Source organism: Lissotriton helveticus, chromosome 7 (genome assembly GCF_964261635.1).
Source record: "Lissotriton helveticus chromosome 7, aLisHel1.1, whole genome shotgun sequence".
NCBI lineage: Eukaryota > Metazoa > Chordata > Amphibia > Caudata > Salamandridae > Lissotriton > Lissotriton helveticus.
In genome coordinates, this window is record NC_136068.1 from 1,466,372,909 (window position 1) to 1,466,394,100 (window position 21,192).

General features: G+C 62.5%; 1 long non-coding RNA gene across 1 annotated transcript in view; it reads right to left on the minus strand.

Annotated features, from left to right (window-relative positions):
- Positions 1-21,192, minus strand: part of LOC144767477 (uncharacterized) — a 329,141-nt gene that overhangs the window by 165,110 nt on the left and 142,839 nt on the right. The gene's annotated exons all lie outside the window — the stretch shown is intronic.

Here is a 21,192-nt window from a genome sequence, read left to right on the forward strand (position 1 = left end):
GTGCATCGGTGGAGCTGTGTTGGTGGAGCTGTGTGGTGGCTGCATCGGTAGAGCTGTGTGGTGGGTGCATCGGTGGAGCTGGGTGGTGGGTGCATCGGTGGAGCTGGGTGGTGGGTGCATCTGTGGAGCTGTGTGGTGGGTGCATCTGTGGAGCTGTGTGGTGGGTGCCTTGGTGGAGCTGTGTCGGTGGAGCTGTGTGGTGGTTGCATCAGTGGAGCTTGGTGGTGGGTGCATCGGTGGAGCTGTGTCGGTAGAGCTGTGTGGTGGGTGCATCGGTGGAGCTGGGTGGTGGGTGCATCAGCGGAGCTGGGTGGTGGATGCATCGGTGGAGCTGGGTGGTGGGTGCATCGGTGGAGCTGTGTGGTGGGTGCATTGGTGGAGCTGTGTGGTGGGTGCATCGGTGGAGCTGTGTGGTGGGTGCATCGGTGGAGCTGGGTGGTGGGTGCATCGGTGGAGCTGGGTGGTGGGTGCATCTGTGGATCTGTGTTGTGGATGCATCTGTGGAGCTGTGTGGTGGGTGCATCTGTGGAGCTGTGTGGTGGGTGCATCAGTGGAGCTGTGTGGTGGGTTTATCGGAGGAGCTGTATGGTGAGTACCTCGGTGGAGCTGTGTGGTGGGTGCATCGGTGTAGCTGTATGGTGGCTGCCTCGTGGAGCAGTATGGTGGGTGCCTCGGTGGAGCTGTGTGGTGGGTGCATCGGTGGAGCTGTGTGGTGGGTGCATCGGTGAAGCTGTGTCGGGGGAGCTGTGTGGTGGCTGCATCGGTGGGGCTGTGTGGTGGGTGCATCGGTGGTGCTGTGTGGTGGGTGCATCGGTGGAGCAGTGTGGTGGGTGAATCGGTGGAGCTGTGTGGTGGGTGCATCGGTGGAGCTGTATGGTGGGTACCTCGGTGGAGCTGTATGGTGGGTGCCTCGGTGGAGCTGTGTGGTGGGTGCATCGGTGGAGCTGGGTGGTGGGTGCATTGGTGGAGCTGGGTGGTGGGTGCATCTGTGGAGCTGTGTGGTGGGTGCATCTGTGGAGCTGTGTGGTGGGTGCATCGGTGGAGCTGTGTGGTGGGTGCATCGGTGGAGCTTTATGGTGAGCACCTCGGTGGAGCTGTGTGGTGGGTGCATCAGTGGAGCTGTGTGGTGGGTGCATCGGTGTAGCTGTCTGGTGGGTGTCTCGGTGGAGCTGTGTGGTGGGTGCATCGGTGGAGCTGTGTGGTGGGTGCATTGGTGGAGCTGTGTGGTGGGTGCATCGGTGGAGCTGTATGGTGGGTGCCTCGGTGGAGCTCTATGGTGGGTGCCTCGGTGAAGATGTGTGGTGGGTGCATCGGTGGAGCTGTGTGGTGGGTGCATCGGTGGAGCTGTGTGGTGGGTTATTCAGTGGAGCTGTGTGGTGGGTGCCTCGGTGGAGCTGTGTGGTGGTTGCCTCGGTGGAGCTGTGTGGTGGGTGCATCGGTGGAGCTGTGTGGTGGGTGCATTGGTGGAGCTGTGTGGTGGGTGCATCGGTGGAGCTGTGTGGTGGGTGCATCGTGGAGCTGTGTCGGTGGAGCTGTGTGCTGGGTGCATCGGTGGAGCTGTGTCGGTGGAGCTGTGTGGTGGGTGCATCGGTGGAGCTGTGTCGGTGGAGCTGTGTGATGGCTGCATTGGTAGAGCTGTGTGGTGGGTGCATCGGTGGAGCTGGGTGGTGGGTGCATCGGTGGAGCTGGGTGGTGGGTGCATCTGTGGAGCTGTGTGGTGGGTGCATCTGTGGAGCTGTGTGGTGGGTGCCTCGGTGGAGCTGTGTCGGTGGAGCTGTGTGGTGGTTGCATCAGTGGAGCTTGGTGGTGGGTGCATCGGTGGAGCTGTGTCGGTAGAGCTGTGTGGTGGGTGCATCGGTGGAGCTGGGTGGTGGGTGCATCAGCAGAGCTGGGTGGTGGGTGCATCGGTGGAGCTGTGTGGTGGGTGCATTGGTGGAGCTGTGTGGTGGGTGCATCGGTGGAGCTGTGTGGTGGGTGCATCGGTGGAGCTGGGTGGTGGGTGCATCGGTGGAGCTGGGTGGTGGGTGCATCTGTGGATCTGTGTTGTGGATGCATCTGTGGAGCTGTGTGGTGGGTGCATCTGTGGAGCTGTGTGGTGGGTGCATCAGTGGAGCTGTGTGGTGGGTTTATCGGAGGAGCTGTATGGTGAGTACCTCGGTGGAGCTGTGTGGTGGGTGCATCGGTGTAGCTGTATGGTGGCTGCCTCGTGGAGCTGTATGGTGGGTGCCTCGGTGGAGCTGTGTGGTGGGTGCATCGGTGGAGCTGTGTGGTGGGTGCATCGGTGGAGCTGTGTGGTGGGTGCATCGGTGAAGCTGTGTCGGGGGAGCTGTGTGGTGGCTGCATCGGTGGGGCTGTGTGGTGGGTGCATCGGTGGTGCTGTGTGGTGGGTGCATCGGTGGAGCAGTGTGGTGGGTGAATCGGTGGAGCTGTGTGGTGGGTGCATCGGTGGAGCTGTATGGTGGGTACCTCGGTGGAGCTGTATGGTGGGTGCCTCGGTGGAGCTGTGTGGTGGGTGCATCGGTGGAGCTGGGTGGTGGGTGCATTGGTGGAGCTGGGTGGTGGGTGCATCTGTGGAGCTGTGTGGTGGGTGCATCTGTGGAGCTGTGTGGTGGGTGCATCGGTGGAGCTGTGTGGTGGGTGCATCGGTGGAGCTTTATAGTGAGCACCTCGGTGGAGCTGTGTGGTGGGTGCATCAGTGGAGCTGTGTGGTGGGTGCATCGGTGTAGCTGTCTGGTGGGTGCCTCGGTGGAGCTGTGTGGTGGGTGCATCGGTGGAGCTGTGTGGTGGGTGCATTGGTGGAGCTGTGTGGTGGGTGCATCGGTGGAGCTGTATGGTGGGTGCCTCGGTGGAGCTCTATGGTGGGTGCCTCGGTGAAGATGTGTGGTGGGTGCATCGGTGGAGCTGTGTGGTGGGTGCATCGGTGGAGCTGTGTGGTGGGTTATTCAGTGGAGCTGTGTGGTGGGTGCCTCGGTGGAGCTGTGTGGTGGTTGCCTCGGTGGAGCTGTGTGGTGGGTGCATCGGTGGAGCTGTGTGGTGGGTGCATCGGTGGAGCTGTGTGGTGGGTGCATCGGTGGAGCTGTGTGGTGGGTGCATCGTGGAGCTGTGTCGGTGGAGCTGTGTGCTGGGTGCATCGGTGGAGCTGTGTCGGTGGAGCTGTGTGGTGGGTGCATCGGTGGAGCTGTGTCGGTGGAGCTGTGTGATGGCTGCATTGGTAGAGCTGTGTGGTGGGTGCATCGGTGGAGCTGGGTGGTGGGTGCATCGGTGGAGCTGGGTGGTGGGTGCATCTGTGGAGCTGTGTGGTGGGTGCATCTGTGGAGCTGTGTGGTGGGTGCCTCGGTGGAGCTGTGTCGGTGGAGCTGTGTGGTGGTTGCATCAGTGGAGCTTGGTGGTGGGTGCATCGGTGGAGCTGTGTCGGTAGAGCTGTGTGGTGGGTGCATCGGTGGAGCTGGGTGGTGGGTGCATCAGCAGAGCTGGGTGGTGGGTGCATCGGTGGAGCTGGGTGGTGGGTGCATCGGTGGAGCTGTGTGGTGGGTGCATTGGTGGAGCTGTGTGGTGGGTGCATCGGTGGAGCTGTGTGGTGGGTGCATCGGTGGAGCTGTGTGGTGGGTGCATTGGTGGAGCTGTGTGGTGGGTGCATCGGTGAAGCTGTCGGGGGAGCTGTGTGGTGGCTGCATCGGTGGAGCTGTGTGGTGGGTGCATCGGTGGTGCTGTGTGGTGGGTGCATCGTTGGAGCAGTGTGGTGGGTGAATCGGTGGAGCTGTGTGGTGGGTGCATCGGTGGAGCTGTATGGTGGGTACCTCATGGAGCTGTATGGTGGGTGCCTCGGTGGAGCTGTGTGGTGGGTGCATCGGTGGAGCTGGGTGGTGGGTGCATTGGTGGAGCTGGGTGGTGGGTGCATCTGTGGAGCTGTGTGGTGGGTGCATCTGTGGAGCTGTGTGGTGGGTGCATCGGTGGAGCTGTGTGGTGGGTGCATCGGTGGAGCTTTATGGTGAGCACCTCGGTGGAGCTGTGTGGTGGGTGCATCGGTGGAGCTGTGTGCTGGGTGCATCAGTGTAGCTGTCTGGTGGGTGCCTCGGTGGAGCTGTGTGGTGGGTGCATCGGTGGAGCTGTGTGGTGGGTGCATTGGTGGAGCTGTGTGGTGGGTTCATCGGTGGAGCTGTATGGTGGGTGCCTCGGTGGAGCTCTATGGTGGGTGCCTCGGTGCAGATGTGTGGTGGGTGCATCGGTGGAGCTGTGTGGTGGGTGCATCGGTGGAGCTGTGTGGTGGGTGCATCGGTGGAGCTGTGTGGTGGGTGCATCGGTGGAGCTGTGTGGTGGGTGCATCGTGGAGCTGTGTCGGTGGAGCTGTGTGCTGGGTGCATCGGTGGAGCTGGATGGTGGGTGCATCAGTGGAGCTGTGTCGGTGGAGCTGTGTGGTGGGTGCATCGGTGGAGCTGTGTCGGTGGAGTTGTGTGGTGGCTGCATTGGTAGAGCTGTGTGGTGGGTGCATCGGTGGAGCTGGGTGGTGGGTGCATCGGTGGAGCTGGGTGGTGGGTGCATCTGTGGAGCTGTGTGGTGGGTGCATCTGTGGAGCTGTGTGGTGGGTGCCTCGGTGGAGCTGTGTCGGTGGAGCTGTGTGGTGGTTGCATCAGTTGAGCTTGGTGGTGGGTGCATCGGTGGAGCTGTGTCGGTAGAGCTGTGTGGTGGGTGCATCTGTGGAGCTGGGTGGTGGGTGCATCAGCGGAGCTGGGTGGTGGGTGCATCGGTGGAGCTGGGTGGTGGGTGCATCGGTGGAGCTGTGTGGTGGGTGCATTGGTGGAGCTGTGTGGTGGGTGCATCGGTGGAGCTGTGTGGTGGGTGCATCGGTGGAGCTGGGTGGTGGGTGCATCGGTGGAGCTGGGTGGTGGGTGCATCTGTGGATCTGTGTGGTGGGTGCATCTGTGGAGCTGTGTGGTGGGTGCATCTGTGGAGCTGTGTGGTGGGTGCATCGGTGGAGCTGTGTGGTGGGTGCATCAGTGGAGCTGTGTGGTGGGTTAATCGGAGGAGCTGTATGGTGAGTACCTCGGTGGAGCTGTATGGTGGCTGCCACGGTGGAGCTGTATGGTGGGTGCCTCGGTGGAGCTGTGTGGTGGGTGCATCGGTAGAGCTGTGTGGTGGGTGCATCGGTGGAGCTGTGTGGTGGGTGCATCGGTGAAGCTGTGTCGGGGGAGCTGTGTGGTGGCTGCATCGGTGGAGCTGTGTGGTGGGTGCATCGGTGGAGCTGTGTGGTGGGTGCATCGGTGGAGCAGTGTGGTGGGTGAATCGGTGGAGCTGTGTGGTGGGTGCATCGGTGGAGCTGTATGGTGGGTACCTCGGTGGAGCTGTATGGTGGGTGCCTCGGTGGAGCTGTGTGGTGGGTGCATCGGTGGAGCTGGGTGGTGGGTGCATCTGTGGAGCTGTGTGGTGGGTGCATCTGTGGAGCTGTGTGGTGGGTGCATCGGTGGAGCTGTGCGGTGGGTGCATCGGTGGAGCTGTATGGTGAGTACCTCGGTGGAGCTGTGTGGTGGGTGCATCGGTGGAGCTGTGTGGTGGGTGCATTGGTGTAGCTGTCTGGTGGGTGCCTCGGTGGAGGTGTATGGTGGGTGCCTCGGTGGAGCTGTGTGGTGAGTGCATCAGTGGAGCTGTGTGGTGGGTGCATCGGTGGAGCTGTGTGTTGGGTGCATCGGTGGAGCTGTGTGGTGGGTGCATCGGTGAAGCTGTGTCGGTGGAGCTGTGTGGTGGGTGCATCGGTGGAGCTGTGTGGTGGGTGCATCGGTGGAGCTGTGTGGTGGGTGCATCGGTGGAGCTGTATGGTGGGTGCCTCGGTGGAGCTGTATGGTGGGTGCCTCGGTGCAGATGTGTGGTGGGTGCATCGGTGGAGCTGTGTGGTGGGTGCATCGGTGGAGCTGTGTGGTGGGTGCATCGGTGTAGCTGTATGGTGGCTGCCTCGGTGGAGCTGTATGGTGGGTGCCTCGGTGGAGCTGTGTGGTGGGTGCATCGGTGGGGCTGTGTGGTGGGTGCATTGGTGGAGCTGTGTGGTGGGTGCATCGGTGAAGCTGTGTCGGGGGAGCTGTGTGGTGGCTGCATCGGTGGAGTTGTGTGGTGGGTGCATCGGTGGTGCTGTGTGGTGGGTGCATCGGTGGAGCAGTGTGGTGGGTGAATCGGTGGAGCTGTGTGGTGGGTGCATCGGTGGAGCTGTATGGTGGGTACCTCGGTGGAGCTGTATGGTGGGTGCCTCGGTGGAGCTGTGTGGTGGGTGCATCGGTGGAGCTGGGTGGTGGGTGCATTGGTGGAGCTGGGTGGTGGGTGCATCTGTGGAGCTGTGTGGTGGGTGCATCTGTGGAGCTGTGTGGTGGGTGCATCGGTGGAGCTGTGTGGTGGGTGCATCGGTGGAGCTTTATGGTGAGCACCTCGGTGGAGCTGTGTGGTGGGTGCATCGGTGGAGCTGTGTGGTGGGTGCATCGGTGTAGCTGTCTGGTGGGTGCCTCGGTGGAGCTGTGTGGTGGGTGCATCGGTGGAGCTGTGTGGTGGGTGCATTGGTGGAGCTGTGTGGTGGGTGCATCGGTGGAGCTGTATGGTGGGTGCCTCGGTGGAGCTCTATGGTGGGTGCCTCGGTGAAGATGTGTGGTGGGTGCATCGGTGGAGCTGTGTGGTGGGTGCATCGGTGGAGCTGTGTGGTGGGTTATTCGGTGGAGCTGTGTGGTGGGTGCCTCGGTGGAGCTGTGTGGTGGTTGCCTCGGTGGAGCTGTGTGGTGGGTGCATCGGTGGAGCTGTGTTGTGGGTGCATCGGTGGAGCTGTGTGGTGGGTGCATCGGTGGAGCTGTGTGGTGGGTGCATCGTGGAGCTGTGTCGGTGGAGCTGTGTGCTGGGTGCATCGGTGGAGCTGTGTCGGTGGAGCTGTGTGGTGGGTGCATCGGTGGAGCTGTGTCGGTGGAGCTGTGTGGTGGCTGCATTGGTAGAGCTGTGTGGTGGGTGCATCGGTGGAGCTGGGTGGTGGGTGCATCGGTGGAGCTGGGTGGTGGGTGCATCTGTGGAGCTGTGTGGTGGGTGCATCTGTGGAGCTGTGTGGTGGGTGCCTCGGTGGAGCTGTGTCAGTGGAGCTGTGTGGTGGTTGCATCAGTGGAGCTTGGTGGTGGGTGCATCGGTGGAGCTGTGTCGGTAGAGCTGTGTGGTGGGTGCATCGGTGGAGCTGGGTGGTGGGTGTATCGGTGGAGCTGTATGGTGGGTACCTCAGTGGAGCTGTGTGGTGGGTGCATCGGTGGAGCTGTGTGGTGGGTGCATTGGTGGAGCTGTGTGGTGGGTGCATCGGTGGAGCTGTATGGTGGGTGCCTCAGTGGAGCTCTATGGTGGGTGCCTCGGTGCAGATGTGTGGTGGGTGCATCGGTGGAGCTGTGTGGTGGGTGCATCGGTGGAGCTGTGTGGTGGGTCGTTCGGTGGAGCTGTGTGGTGGGTGCCTCGGTGGAGCTGTGTGGTGGTTGCCTCGGTGGAGCTGTGTGGTGGGTGCATTGGTGGAGCTGTGTGGTGGGTGCATCGGTGGAGCTGTGTGGTGGGTGCATCGGTGGAGCTGTGTGGTGGGTGCATCGTGGAGCTGTGTTAGTGGAGCTGTGTGCTGGGTGCATCGGTGGAGCTGGGTGGTGGGTGCATCGGTGGAGCTGTGTCGGTGGAGCTGTGAGGTGGGTGCATCGGTGGAGCTGTGTTGGTGGAGCTGTGTGGTGGCTGCATCGGTAGAGCTGTGTGGTGGGTGCATCGGTGGAGCTGGGTGGTGGGTGCATCGGTGGAGCTGGGTGGTGGGTGCATCTGTGGAGCTGTGTGGTGGGTGCATCTGTGGAGCTGTGTGGTGGGTGCCTTGGTGGAGCTGTGTCGGTGGAGCTGTGTGGTGGTTGCATCAGTGGAGCTTGGTGGTGGGTGCATCGGTGGAGCTGTGTCGGTAGAGCTGTGTGGTGGGTGCATCGGTGGAGCTGGGTGGTGGGTGCATCAGCGGAGCTGGGTGGTGGATGCATCGGTGGAGCTGGGTGGTGGGTGCATCGGTGGAGCTGTGTGGTGGGTGCATTGGTGGAGCTGTGTGGTGGGTGCATCGGTGGAGCTGTGTGGTGGGTGCATCGGTGGAGCTGGGTGGTGGGTGCATCGGTGGAGCTGGGTGGTGGGTGCATCTGTGGATCTGTGTTGTGGGTGCATCTGTGGAGCTGTGTGGTGGGTGCATCTGTGGAGCTGTGTGGTGGGTGCATCAGTGGAGCTGTGTGGTGGGTTTATCGGAGGAGCTGTATGGTGAGTACCTCGGTGGAGCTGTGTGGTGGGTGCATCGGTGTAGCTGTATGGTGGCTGCCTCGTGGAGCTGTATGGTGGGTGCCTCGGTGGAGCTGTGTGGTGGGTGCATCGGTGGAGCTGTGTGGTGGGTGCATCGGTGGAGCTGTGTGGTGGGTGCATCGGTGAAGCTGTGTCGGGGGAGCTGTGTGGTGGCTGCATCGGTGGGGCTGTGTGGTGGGTGCATCGGTGGTGCTGTGTGGTGGGTGCATCGGTGGAGCAGTGTGGTGGGTGAATCGGTGGAGCTGTGTGGTGGGTGCATCGGTGGAGCTGTATGGTGGGTACCTCGGTGGAGCTGTATGGTGGGTGCCTCGGTGGAGCTGTGTGGTGGGTGCATCGGTGGAGCTGGGTGGTGGGTGCATTGGTGGAGCTGGGTGGTGGGTGCATCTGTGGAGCTGTGTGGTGGGTGCATCTGTGGAGCTGTGTGGTGGGTGCATCGGTGGAGCTGTGTGGTGGGTGCATCGGTGGAGCTTTATGGTGAGCACCTCGGTGGAGCTGTGTGGTGGGTGCATCGGTGGAGCTGTGTGGTGGGTGCATCGGTGTAGCTGTCTGGTGGGTGCCTCGGTGGAGCTGTGTGGTGGGTGCATCGGTGGAGCTGTGTGGTGGGTGCATTGGTGGAGCTGTGTGGTGGGTGCATCGGTGGAGCTGTATGGTGGGTGCCTCGGTGGAGCTCTATGGTGGGTGCCTCGGTGAAGATGTGTGGTGGGTGCATCGGTGGAGCTGTGTGGTGGGTGCATCGGTGGAGCTGTGTGGTGGGTTATTCGGTGGAGCTGTGTGGTGGGTGCCTCGGTGAAGCTGTGTGGTGATTGCCTCGGTGGAGCTGTGTGGTGGGTGCATCGGTGGAGCTGTGTGGTGGGTGCATCGGTGGAGCTGTGTGGTGGGTGCATCGGTGGAGCTGTGTGGTGGGTGCATCGTGGAGCTGTGTCGGTGGAGCTGTGTGCTGGGTGCATCGGTGGAGCTGTGTCGGTGGAGCTGTGTGGTGGGTGCATCGGTGGAGCTGTGTCGGTGGAGCTGTGTGATGGCTGCATTGGTAGAGCTGTGTGGTGGGTGCATCGGTGGAGCTGGGTGGTGGGTGCATCGGTGGAGCTGGGTGGTGGGTGCATCTGTGGAGCTGTGTGGTGGGTGCATCTGTGGAGCTGTGTGGTGGGTGCCTCGGTGGAGCTGTGTCGGTGGAGCTGTGTGGTGGTTGCATCAGTGGAGCTTGGTGGTGGGTACATCGGTGGAGCTGTGTCGGTAGAGCTGTGTGGTGGGTGCATCGGTGGAGCTGGGTGGTGGGTGCATCAGCAGAGCTGGGTGGTGGGTGCATCGGTGGAGCTGGGTGGTGGGTGCATCGGTGGAGCTGTGTGGTGGGTGCATTGGTGGAGCTGTGTGGTGGGTGCATCGGTGGAGCTGTGTGGTGGGTGCATCGGTGGAGCTGGGTGGTGGGTGCATCGGTGGAGCTGGGTGGTGGGTGCATCTGTGGATCTGTGTGGTGGGTGCATCTGTGGAGCTGTGTGGTGGGTGCATCTGTGGAGCTGTGTGGTGGGTGCATCGGTGGAGCTGTGTGGTAGGTGCATCAGTGGAGCTGTGTGGTGGGTGCATCGGTGGAGCTGGGTGGTGGGTGCATCGTTGGAGCTGGGTGGTGGGTGCATCTGGATCTGTGTTGTGGGTGCATCTGTGGAGCTGTGTGGTGGGTGCATCTGTGGAGCTGTGTGGTGGGTGCATCGGTGGAGCTGTGTGGTGGGTGCATCGGTGGAGCTGGGTGGTGGGTGCATCGGTGGAGCTGGGTGGTGGGTGCATCTGTGGATCTGTGTTGTGGGTGCATCTGTGGAGCTGTGTGGTGGGTGCATCTGTGGAGCTGTGTGGTGGGTGCATCAGTGGAGCTGTGTGGTGGGTTTATCGGAGGAGCTGTATGGTGAGTACCTCAGTGGAGCTGTGTGGTGGGTGCATCGGTGTAGCTGTATGGTGGCTGCCTCGTGGAGCTGTATGGTGGGTGCCTCGGTGGAGCTGTGTGGTGGGTGCATCGGTGGAGCTGTGTGGTGGGTGCATCGGTGGAGCTGTGTGGTGGGTGCATCGGTGAAGCTGTGTCGGGGGAGCTGTGTGGTGGCTGCATCGGTGGGGCTGTGTGGTGGGTGCATCGGTGGTGCTGTGTGGTGGGTGCATCGGTGGAGCAGTGTGGTGGGTGAATCGGTGGAGCTGTGTGGTGGGTGCATCGGTGGAGCTGTATGGTGGGTACCTCGGTGGAGCTGTATGGTGGGTGCCTCGGTGGAGCTGTGTGGTGGGTGCATCGGTGGAGCTGGGTGGTGGGTGCATTGGTGGAGCTGGGTGGTGGGTGCATCTGTGGAGCTGTGTGGTGGGTGCATCTGTGGAGCTGTGTGGTGGGTGCATCGGTGGAGCTGTGTGGTGGGTGCATCGGTGGAGCTTTATGGTGAGCACCTCGGTGGAGCTGTGTGGTGGGTGCATCGGTGGAGCTGTGTGGTGGGTGCATCGGTGTAGCTGTCTGGTGGGTGCCTCGGTGGAGCTGTGTGGTGGGTGCATCGGTGGAGCTGTGTGGTGGGTGCATTGGTGGAGCTGTGTGGTGGGTGCATCGGTGGAGCTGTATGGTGGGTGCCTCGGTGGAGCTCTATGGTGGGTGCCTCGGTGAAGATGTGTGGTGGGTGCATCGGTGGAGCTGTGTGGTGGGTGCATCGGTGGAGCTGTGTGGTGGGTTATTCGGTGGAGCTGTGTGGTGGGTGCCTCGGTGGAGCTGTGTGGTGGTTGCCTCGGTGGAGCTTTGTGGTGGGTGCATCGGTAGAGTTGTGTGGTGGGTGCATCGGTGGAGCTGTGTGGTGGGTGCATCGGTGGAGCTGTGTGGTGGGTGCATCGTGGAGCTGTGTCGGTGGAGCTGTGTGCTGGGTGCATCGGTGGAGCTGTGTCGGTGGAGCTGTGTGGTGGGTGCATCGGTGGAGCTGTGTCGGTGGAGCTGTGTGATGGCTGCATTGGTAGAGCTGTGTGGTGGGTGCATCGGTGGAGCTGGGTGGTGGGTGCATCGGTGGAGCTGGGTGGTGGGTGCATCTGTGGAGCTGTGTGGTGGGTGCATCTGTGGAGCTGTGTGGTGGGTGCCTCGGTGGAGCTGTGTCGGTGGAGCTGTGTGGTGGTTGCATCAGTGGAGCTTGGTGGTGGGTGCATCGGTGGAGCTGTGTCGGTAGAGCTGTGTGGTGGGTGCATTGGTGGAGCTGGGTGGTGGGTGCATCAGCAGAGCTGGGTGGTGGGTGCATCGGTGGAGCTGGGTGGTGGGTGCATCGGTGGAGCTGTGTGTGGGTGCATTGGTGGAGCTGTGTGGTGGGTGCATCGGTGGAGCTGTGTGGTGGGTGCATCGGTGGAGCTGGGTGGTGGGTGCATCGGTGGAGCTGGGTGGTGGGTGCATCTGTGGATCTGTGTGGTGGGTGCATCTGTGGAGCTGTGTGGTGGGTGCATCTGTGGAGCTGTGTGGTGGGTGCATCGGTGGAGCTGTGTGGTGGGTGCATCAGTGGAGCTGTGTGGTGGGTGCATCGGTGGAGCTGGGTGGTGGGTGCATCGGTGGAGCTGGGTGGTGGGTGCATCTGGATCTGTGTTGTGGGTGCATCTGTGGAGCTGTGTGGTGGGTGCATCTGTGGAGCTGTGTGGTGGGTGCATCGGTGGAGCTGTGTGGTGGGTGCATCAGTGGAGCTGTGTGGTGGGTTTATCGGAGGAGCTGTATGGTGAGTACCTCGGTGGAGCTGTGTGGTGGGTGCATCGGTGTAGCTGTATGGTGGCTGCCTCGGTGGAGCTGTATGGTGGGTGCCTCGGTGGAGCTGTGTGGTGGGTGCATCGGTGGAGCTGTGTGGTGGGTGCATCGGTGGAGCTGTGTGGTGGGTGCATCGGTGAAGCTGTCGGGGGAGCTGTGTGGTGGCTGCATCGGTGGAGCTGTGTGGTGGGTGCATCGGTGGTGCTGTGTGGTGGGTGCATCGTTGGAGCAGTGTGGTGGGTGAATCGGTGGAGCTGTGTGGTGGGTGCATCGGTGGAGCTGTATGGTGGGTACCTCATGGAGCTGTATGGTGGGTGCCTCGGTGGAGCTGTGTGGTGGGTGCATCGGTGGAGCTGGGTGGTGGGTGCATTGGTGGAGCTGGGTGGTGGGTGCATCTGTGGAGCTGTGTGGTGGGTGCATCTGTGGAGCTGTGTGGTGGGTGCATCGGTGGAGCTGTGTGGTGGGTGCATCGGTGGAGCTTTATGGTGAGCACCTAGGTGGAGCTGTGTGGTGGGTGCATCGGTGGAGCTGTGTGGTGGGTGCATCGGTGTAGCTGTCTGGTGGGTGCCTCGGTGGAGCTGTGTGGTGGGTGCATCGGTGGAGCTGTGTGGTGGGTGCATTGGTGGAGCTGTGTGGTGGGTGCATCGGTGGAGCTGTATGGTGGGTGCCTCCGTGGAGCTCTATGGTGGGTGCCTCGGTGCAGATGTGTGGTGGGTGCATCGGTGGAGCTGTGTGGTGGGTGCATCGGTGGAGCTGTGTGGTGGGTGCATCGGTGGAGCTGTGTGGTGGGTGCATCGGTGGAGCTGTGTGGTGGGTGCATCGTGGAGCTGTGTCGGTGGAGCTGTGTGCTGGGTGCATCGGTGGAGCTGGATGGTGGGTGCATCGGTGGAGCTGTGTCGGTGGAGCTGTGTGGTGGGTGCATCGGTGGAGCTGTGTCGGTGGAGTTGTGTGGTGGCTGCATTGGTAGAGCTGTGTGGTGGGTGCATCGGTGGAGCTGGGTGGTGGGTGCATCGGTGGAGCTGGGTGGTGGGTGCATCTGTGGAGCTGTGTGGTGGGTGCATCTGTGGAGCTGTGTGGTGGGTGCCTCGGTGGAGCTGTGTCGGTGGAGCTGTGTGGTGGTTGCATCAGTTGAGCTTGGTGGTGGGTGCATCGGTGGAGCTGTGTCGGTAGAGCTGTGTGGTGGGTGCATCGGTGGAGCTGGGTGGTGGGTGCATCAGCGGAGCTGGGTGGTGGGTGCATCGGTGGAGCTGGGTGGTGGGTGCATCGGTGGAGCTGTGTGGTGGGTGCATTGGTGGAGCTGTGTGGTGGGTGCATCGGTGGAGCTGTGTGGTGGGTGCATCGGTGGAGCTGGGTGGTGGGTGCATCGGTGGAGCTGGGTGGTGGGTGCATCTGTGGATCTGTGTGGTGGGTGCATCTGTGGAGCTGTGTGGTGGGTGCATCTGTGGAGCTGTGTGGTGGGTGCATCGGTGGAGCTGTGTGGTGGGTGCATCAGTGGAGCTGTGTGGTGGGTTAATCGGAGGAGCTGTATGGTGAGTACCTCGGTGGAGCTGTGTGGTGGGTGCATCGGTGGACCTGTGTGGTGGGTGCATCGGTGTAGCTGTATGGTGGCTGCCTCGGTGGAGCTGTATGGTGGGTGCCTCGGTGGAGCTGTGTGGTGGGTGCATCGGTAGAGCTGTGTGGTGGGTGCATCGGTGGAGCTGTGTGGTGGGTGCATCGGTGAAGCTGTGTCGGGGGAGCTGTGTGGTGGCTGCATCGGTGGAGCTGTGTGGTGGCTGCATCGGTGGAGCTGTGTGGTGGGTGCATCGGTGGAGCAGTGTGGTGGGTGAATCGGTGGAGCTGTGTGGTGGGTGCATCGGTGGAGCTGTATGGTGGGTACCTCGGTGGAGCTGTATGGTGGGTGCCTCGGTGGAGCTGTGTGGTGGGTGCATCGGTGGAGCTGGGTGGTGGGTGCATCTGTGGAGCTGTGTGGTGGGTGCATCTGTGGAGCTGTGTGGTGGGTGCATCGGTGGAGCTGTGCGGTGGGTGCATCGGTGGAGCTGTATGGTGAGTACCTCGGTGGAGCTGTGTGGTGGGTGCATCGGTGGAGCTGTGTGGTGGGTGCATTGGTGTAGCTGTCTGGTGGGTGCCTCGGTGGAGGTGTATGGTGGGTGCCTCGGTGGAGCTGTGTGGTGAGTGCATCAGTGGAGCTGTGTGGTGGGTGCATCGGTGGAGCTGTGTGTTGGGTGCATCGGTGGAGCTGTGTGGTGGGTGCATCGGTGAAGCTGTGTCGGTGGAGCTGTGTGGTGGGTGCATCGGTGGAGCTGTGTGGTGGGTGCATCGGTGGAGCTGTGTGGTGGGTGCATCGGTGGAGCTGTATGGTGGGTGCCTCGGTGGAGCTGTATGGTGGGTGCCTCGGTGCAGATGTGTGGTGGGTGCATCGGTGGAGCTGTGTGGTGGGTGCATCGGTGGAGCTGTGTGGTGGGTGCATCGGTGTAGCTGTATGGTGGCTGCCTCGGTGGAGCTGTATGGTGGGTGCCTCGGTGGAGCTGTGTGGTGGGTGCATCGGTGGGGCTGTGTGGTGGGTGCATCGGTGGAGCTGTGTGGTGGGTGCATCGGTGAAGCTGTGTCGGGGGAGCTGTGTGGTGGCTGCATCGGTGGAGCTGTGTGGTGGGTGCATCGGTGGTGCTGTGTGGTGGGTGCATCGTGGAGCAGTGTGGTGGGTGAATCGGTGGAGCTGTGTGGTGGGTGCATCGGTGGAGCTGTATGGTGGGTACCTCGGTGGAGCTGTATGGTGGGTGCCTCGGTGGAGCTGTGTGGTGGGTGCATCGGTGGAGCTGGGTGGTGGGTGCATTGGTGGAGCTGGGTGGTGGGTGCATCTGTGGAGCTGTGTGGTGGGTGCATCTGTGGAGCTGTGTGGTGGGTGCATCGGTGGAGCTGTGTGGTGGGTGCATCGGTGGAGCTTTATGGTGAGCACCTCGGTGGAGCTGTGTGGTGGGTGCATCGGTGGAGCTGTGTGGTGGGTGCATCGGTGTAGCTGTCTGGTGGGTGCCTCGGTGGAGCTGTGTGGTGGGTGCATCGGTGGAGCTGTGTGGTGGGTGCATTGGTGGAGCTGTGTGGTGGGTGCATCGGTGGAGCTGTATGGTGGGTGCCTTGGTGGAGCTCTATGGTGGGTGCCTCGGTGAAGATGTGTGGTGGGTGCATCGGTGGAGCTGTGTGGTGGGTGCATCGGTGGAGCTGTGTGGTGGGTTATTCGGTGGAGCTGTGTGGTGGGTGCCTCGGTGGAGCTGTGTGGTGGTTGCCTCGGTGGAGCTGTGTGGTGGGTGCATCGGTGGAGCTGTGTGGTGGGTGCATCGGTGGAGCTGTGTGGTGGGTGCATCGGTGGAGCTGTGTGGTGGGTGCATCGTGGAGCTGTGTCGGTGGAGCTGTGTGCTGGGTGCATCGGTGGAGCTGTGTCGGTGGAGCTGTGTGGTGGGTGCATCGGTGGAGCTGTGTCGGTGGAGCTGTGTGGTGGCTGCATTGGTAGAGCTGTGTGGTGGGTGCATCGGTGGAGCTGGGTGGTGGGTGCATCGGTGGAGCTGGGTGGTGGGTGCATCTGTGGAGCTGTGTGGTGGGTGCATCTGTGGAGCTGTGTGGTGGGTGCCTCGGTGGAGCTGTGTCGGTGGAGCTGTGTGGTGGTTGCATCAGTGGAGCTTGGTGGTGGGTGCATCGGTGGAGCTGTGTCGGTAGAGCTGTGTGGTGGGTGCATCGGTGGAGCTGGGTGGTGGGTGCATCAGCAGAGCTGGGTGGTGGGTGCATCGGTGGAGCTGGGTGGTGGGTGCATCGGTGGAGCTGTGTGGTGGGTGCATTGGTGGAGCTGTGTGGTGGGTGCATCGGTGGAGCTGTGTGGTGGGTGCATCGGTGGAGCTGGGTGGTGGGTGCATCGGTGGAGCTGGGTGGTGGGTGCATCTGTGGATCTGTGTGGTGGGTGCATCTGTGGAGCTGTGTGGTGGGTGCATCTGTGGAGCTGTGTGGTGGGTGCATCGGATGAGCTGTGTGGTGGGTGCATCAGTGGAGCTGTGTGGTGGGTTTATCGGAGGAGCTCTATGGTGAGTACCTCGGTGGAGCTGGGTGGTGGGTGGATCGGTGGAGCTGTGTGGTGGGTGCATTGGTGGAGCTGTGTGGTGGGTGCATCGGTGGAGCTGTGTGGTGGGTGCATCGGTGGAGCTGGGTGGTGGGTGCATCGGTGGAGCTCGGTGGTGGGTGCATCTGGATCTGTGTTGTGGGTGCATCTGTGGAGCTGTGTGGTGGGTGCATCTGTGGAGCTGTGTGGTGGGTGCATCGGTGGAGCTGTGTGGTGGGTGCATCAGTGGAGCTGTGTGGTGGGTTTATCGGAGGAGCTGTATGGTGAGTACCTCGGTGGAGCTGTGTGGTGGGTGCATCGGTGTAGCTGTATGGTGGCTGCCTCGGTGGAGCTGTATGGTGGGTGCCTCGGTGGAGCTGTGTGGTGGGTGCATCGGTGGAGCTGTGTGGTGGGTGCATCGGTGGAGCTGTGTGGTGGGTGCATCGGTGAAGCTGTCGGGGGAGCTGTGTGGTGGCTGCATCGGTGGAGCTGTGTGGTGGGTGCATCGGTGGTGCTGTGTGGTGGGTGCACCGGTGGAGCAGTGTGGTGGGTGAATCGGTGGAGCTGTGTGGTGGGTGCATCGGTGGAGCTGTATGGTGGGTACCTCGTGGAGCTGTATGGTGGGTGCCTCGGTGGAGCTGTGTGGTGGGTGCATCGGTGGAGCTGGGTGGTGGGTGCATTGGTGGAGCTGGGTGGTGGGTGCATCTGTGGAGCTGTGTGGTGGGTGCATCTGTGGAGCTGTGTGGTGGGTGCATCAGTGGAGCTGTGTGGTGGGTGCATCGGTGGAGCTGTCTGGTGGGTGCCTCGGTGGAGCTGTGTGGTGGGTGCATCGGTGGAGCTGTGTGGTGGGTGCATTGGTGGAGCTGTGTGGTGGGTGCATCGGTGGAGCTGTATGGTGGGTGCCTCGGTGGAGCTCTATGGTGGGTGCCTCGGTGCAGATGTGTGGTGGGTGCATCGGTGGAGCTGTGTGGTGGGTGCATCGGTGGAGCTGTGTGGTGGGTTATTCGGTGGAGATGTGTGGTGGGTGCCTCGGTGGAGCTGTGTGGTGGTTGCCTCGGTGGAGCTGTGTGGTGGGTGCATCGGTGGAGCTGTGTGGTGGGTGCATCGGTGGAGCTGTGTGGTGGGTGCATTGGTGGAGCTGTGTGGTGGGTGCATCGTGGAGCTGTGTCGGTGGAGCTGTGTGCTGGGTGCATCGGTGGAGCTGGGTGGTGGGTGCATCAGTGGAGCTGTGTCGGTGGAGCTGTGTGGTGGGTGCATTGGTGGAGCTGTGTCGGTGGAGCTGTGTGGTGGCTGCATTGGTAGAGCTGTGTGGTGGGTGCATCGGTGGAGCTGGGTGGTGGGTGCATCGGTGGAGCTGGGTGGTGGGTGCATCTGTGCAGCTGTGTGGTGGGTGCATCTGTGGAGCTGTGTGGTGGGTTTATCGGTGGAGCTGTGTCGGTAGAGCTGTGTGGTGGGTGCATCGGTGGAGCTGGGTGGTGGGTGCATCAGCGGAGCTGGGTGGTAGGTGCATCGGTGGAGCTGGGTGGTGGGTGCATCGGTGGAGCTGTGTGGTGGGTGCATTGGTGGAGCTGTGTGGTGGGTGCATCGGTGGAGCTGTGTGGTGGGTGCATCGGTGGAGCTGGGTGGTGGGTGCATCGGTGGAGCTGGGTGGTGGGTGCATCTGTGGATCAGTGTGGTGGGTGCATCTGTGGAGCTGTGTGGTGGGTGCATCTGTGGAGCTGTGTGGTGGGTGCATCGGTGGAGCTGTGTGGTGGGTGCATCAGTGGAGCTGTGTGGTGGGTTTATCAGAGGAGCTGTATGGTGAGTACCTCGGTGGAGCTGTGTGGTGGGTGCATCGGTGGACCTGTGTGGTGGGTGCATCGGTGTAGCTGTATGGTGGCTGCCTCGGTGGAGCTGTATGGTGGGTGCCTCGGTGGAGCTGTGTGGTGGGTGCATCGGTAGAGCTGTGTGGTGGGTACCTCGGTGGAGCTGTATGGTGGGTGCCTCGGTGGAGCTTAGTGGTGGGTGCATCGGTGGAGCTGTGTGGTGGGTGCATCGGTGAAGCTGTGTCGGGGGAGCTGTGTGGTGGCTGCATCGGTGGAGCTGTGTGGTGGGTGCATCGGTGGAGCTGTGTGGTGGGTGCATCGGTGGAGCAGTGTGGTGGGTGAATCGGTGGAGCTGTGTGGTGGGTGCATCGGTGGAGCTGTATGGTGGGTACCTCGGTGGAGCTGTATGGTGGGTGCCTCGGTGGAGCTTAGTGGTGGGTGCATCGGTGGAGCTGGGTGGTGGGTGCATCTGTGGAGCTGTGTGGTGGGTGCATCTGTGGAGCTGTGTGGTGGGTGCATCGGTGGAGCTGTGCGGTGGGTGCATCGGTGGAGCTGTATGGTGAGTACCTCGGTGGAGCTGTGTGGTGGGTGCATCAGTGGAGCTGTGTGGTGGGTGCATTGGTGTAGCTGTCTGGTGGGTGCCTCGGTGGAGGTGTATGGTGGGTGCCTCGGAGGAGCTGTGTGGTGAGTGCATCAGTGGAGCTGTGTGGTGGGTGCATCGGTGGAGCTGTGTGTTGGGTGCATCGGTGGAGCTGTGTGGTGGGTGCATCGGTGAAGCTGTGTCGGTGGAGCTGTGTGGTGGGTGCATCGGTGGAGCTGTGTGGTGGGTGCATCGGTGGAGCTGTGTGGTGGGTGCATCGGTGGAGCTGTATGGTGGGTGCCTCGGTGGAGCTGTATGGTGGGTGCCTCGGTGCAGATGTGTGGTGGGTGCATCGGTGGAGCTGTGTGGTGGGTGCATCGGTGGAGCTGTGTGGTGGGTCGTTCGGTGGAGCTGTGTGGTGGGTGCCTCGGTGGAGCTGTGTGGTGGGTGCCTCGGTGGAGCTGTCTGGTGGGTGCATCGGTGGAGCTGTGTGGTGGGTGCATCGGTGGAGCTGTGTCAGTGGAGCTGTGTGCTGGGTGCATCGGTGGAGCTGGGTGGTGGGTGCATCGGTGGAGCTGTGTCGGTGGAGCTGTGTGGTGGGTGCATCGGTGGAGCTGTGTCGGTGGAGCTGTGTGGTGGCTGCATCGGTAGAGCTGTGTGATGGGTGCATCGGTGGAGCTGGGTGGTGGGTGCATCGGTGGAGCTGGGTGGTGGGAGCATCTCTGGAGCTGTGTGGTGGGTGCATCTGTGGAGCTGTGTGGTGGGTGCCTCGGTGGAGCTGTGTCGGTGGAGCTGTGTGGTGGTTGCATCAGTGGAGCTTGGTGGTGGGTGCATCAGTGGAGCTGTGTCGTTAGAGCTGTGTGGTGGGTGCATCGGTGGAGCAGGGTGGTGGGTGCATCAGTGGGGCTGGGTGGTGGGTACATCGGTGGAGCTGGGTGGTGGGTGCATCTGTGGAGCTGTGTGGTGGGTGCATCTGTGGAGCTGTGTGGTGGGTGCCTCAGTGGAGCTGTGTGGTGGGTGCCTTGGTGTAGCTGTGTGGTGGGTGCCTCGGTGGAGCTGTGTGGTGGGTGTATCGGTGGAACTATATGGTGGGTGCATCGGTGGAGCTGTGTGGTGGGTGCATCGGTGGAGCTGTGTGGTGGGTGCATCGGTGAAGCTGTGTCGGTGAAGCTGTGTGGTGGCTGCATCGGTGGAGCTGTGTGGTGGGTGCATCGGAGGAGCTGTGTGGTGGGTGCATCGGTGGAGCTGTGTGGTGGGTGCATCGGTGGAGCTGTATGGTGGGTACCTCGGTGGAGCTGTGTGGTGGGTGCATCGGTGGAGCTGTGTGGTGGGTGCATTGGTGGAGCTGTGTGGTGGGTGCATCGGTGGAGCTGTATGGTGGGTGCCTCGGTGGAGCTCTATGGTGGGTGCCTCGGTGCAGATGTGTGGTGGGTGCATCGGTGGAGCTGTGCGGTGGGTGCATCGGTGGAGCTGTGTGGTGGGTCGTTCGGTGGAGCTGTGTGGTGGGTGCCTCGGTGGAGCTGTGTGGTGGTTGCCTCGGTGGAGCTGTGTGGTGGGTGCATCGGTGGAGCTGTGTGGTGGGTGCATCGGTGGAGCTGTGTGGTGGGTGCATCGGTGGAGCTGTGTGGTGGGTGCATCGTGGAGCTGTGTCGGTGGAGCTGTGTGCTGGGTGCATCGGTGGAGCTGGGTGGTGGGTGCATCGGTGGAGCTGTGTCGGGGGAGCTGTGTGGTGGGTGCATCGGTGGAGCTGTGTTGGTGGAGCTGTGTGGTGGCTGCATCGGTAGAGCTGTGAGGTGGGTGCATCGGTGGAGCAGGGTGGTGGGTGCATCGGTGGAGCTGGGTGGTGGGTGCATCTGTGGAGCTGTGTGGTGGGTGCATCTGTGGAGCTGTGTGGTGGGTGCCTCGGTGGAGCTGTGTCGGTGGAGCTGTGTGGTGGTTGCATCAGTGGAGCTTGGTGGTGGGTGCATTGGTGGAGCTGTGTCGGTAGAGCTGTGTGGTGGGTGCATCGGTGGAGCTGGGTGGTGGGTGCATCAGCGGAGCTGGGTGGTGGATGCATCGGTGGAGCTGGGTGGTGGGTGCATCGGTGGAGCTGTGTGGTGGGTGCATTGGTGGAGCTGTGTGGTGGGTGCATCGGTGGAGCTGTGTGGTGGGTGCATCGGTGGATCTGGGTGGTGGGTGCATCGGTGGATCTGTGTTGTGGGTGCATCTGTGGATCTGTGTTGTGGGTGCATCTGTGGAGCTGTGTGGTGGGTGCATCTGTGGAGCTGTGTGGTGGGTGCATCGGTGGAGCTGTGTGGTGGGTGCATCAGTGGAGCTGTTTGGTGGGTTTATCGGAGGAGCTGTATGGTGAGTACCTCGGTGGAGCTGTGTGGTGGGTGCATCGGTGGACCTGTGCGGTGGGTGCATCGGTGTAGCTGTATGGTGGCTGCCTCTGTGGAGCTGTATGGTGGGTGCCTCGGTGGAGCTGTGTGGTGGGTGCATCGGTGGAGCTGTGTGGTGGGTGCATCGGTGGAGCTGTGTGGTGAGAGCATCGGTGAAGCTGTGTCGGGGGAGCTATGTGGTGGCTGCATCGGTGGAGCTGTGTGGTGGGTGCATCGGTGGTGCTGTGTGGTGGGTGCATCGGTGGAGCAGTGTGGTGGGTGAATCGGTGGAGCTGTGTGGTGGGTGCATCGGTGGAGCTGTATGGTGGGTACCTCGGTGGAGCTGT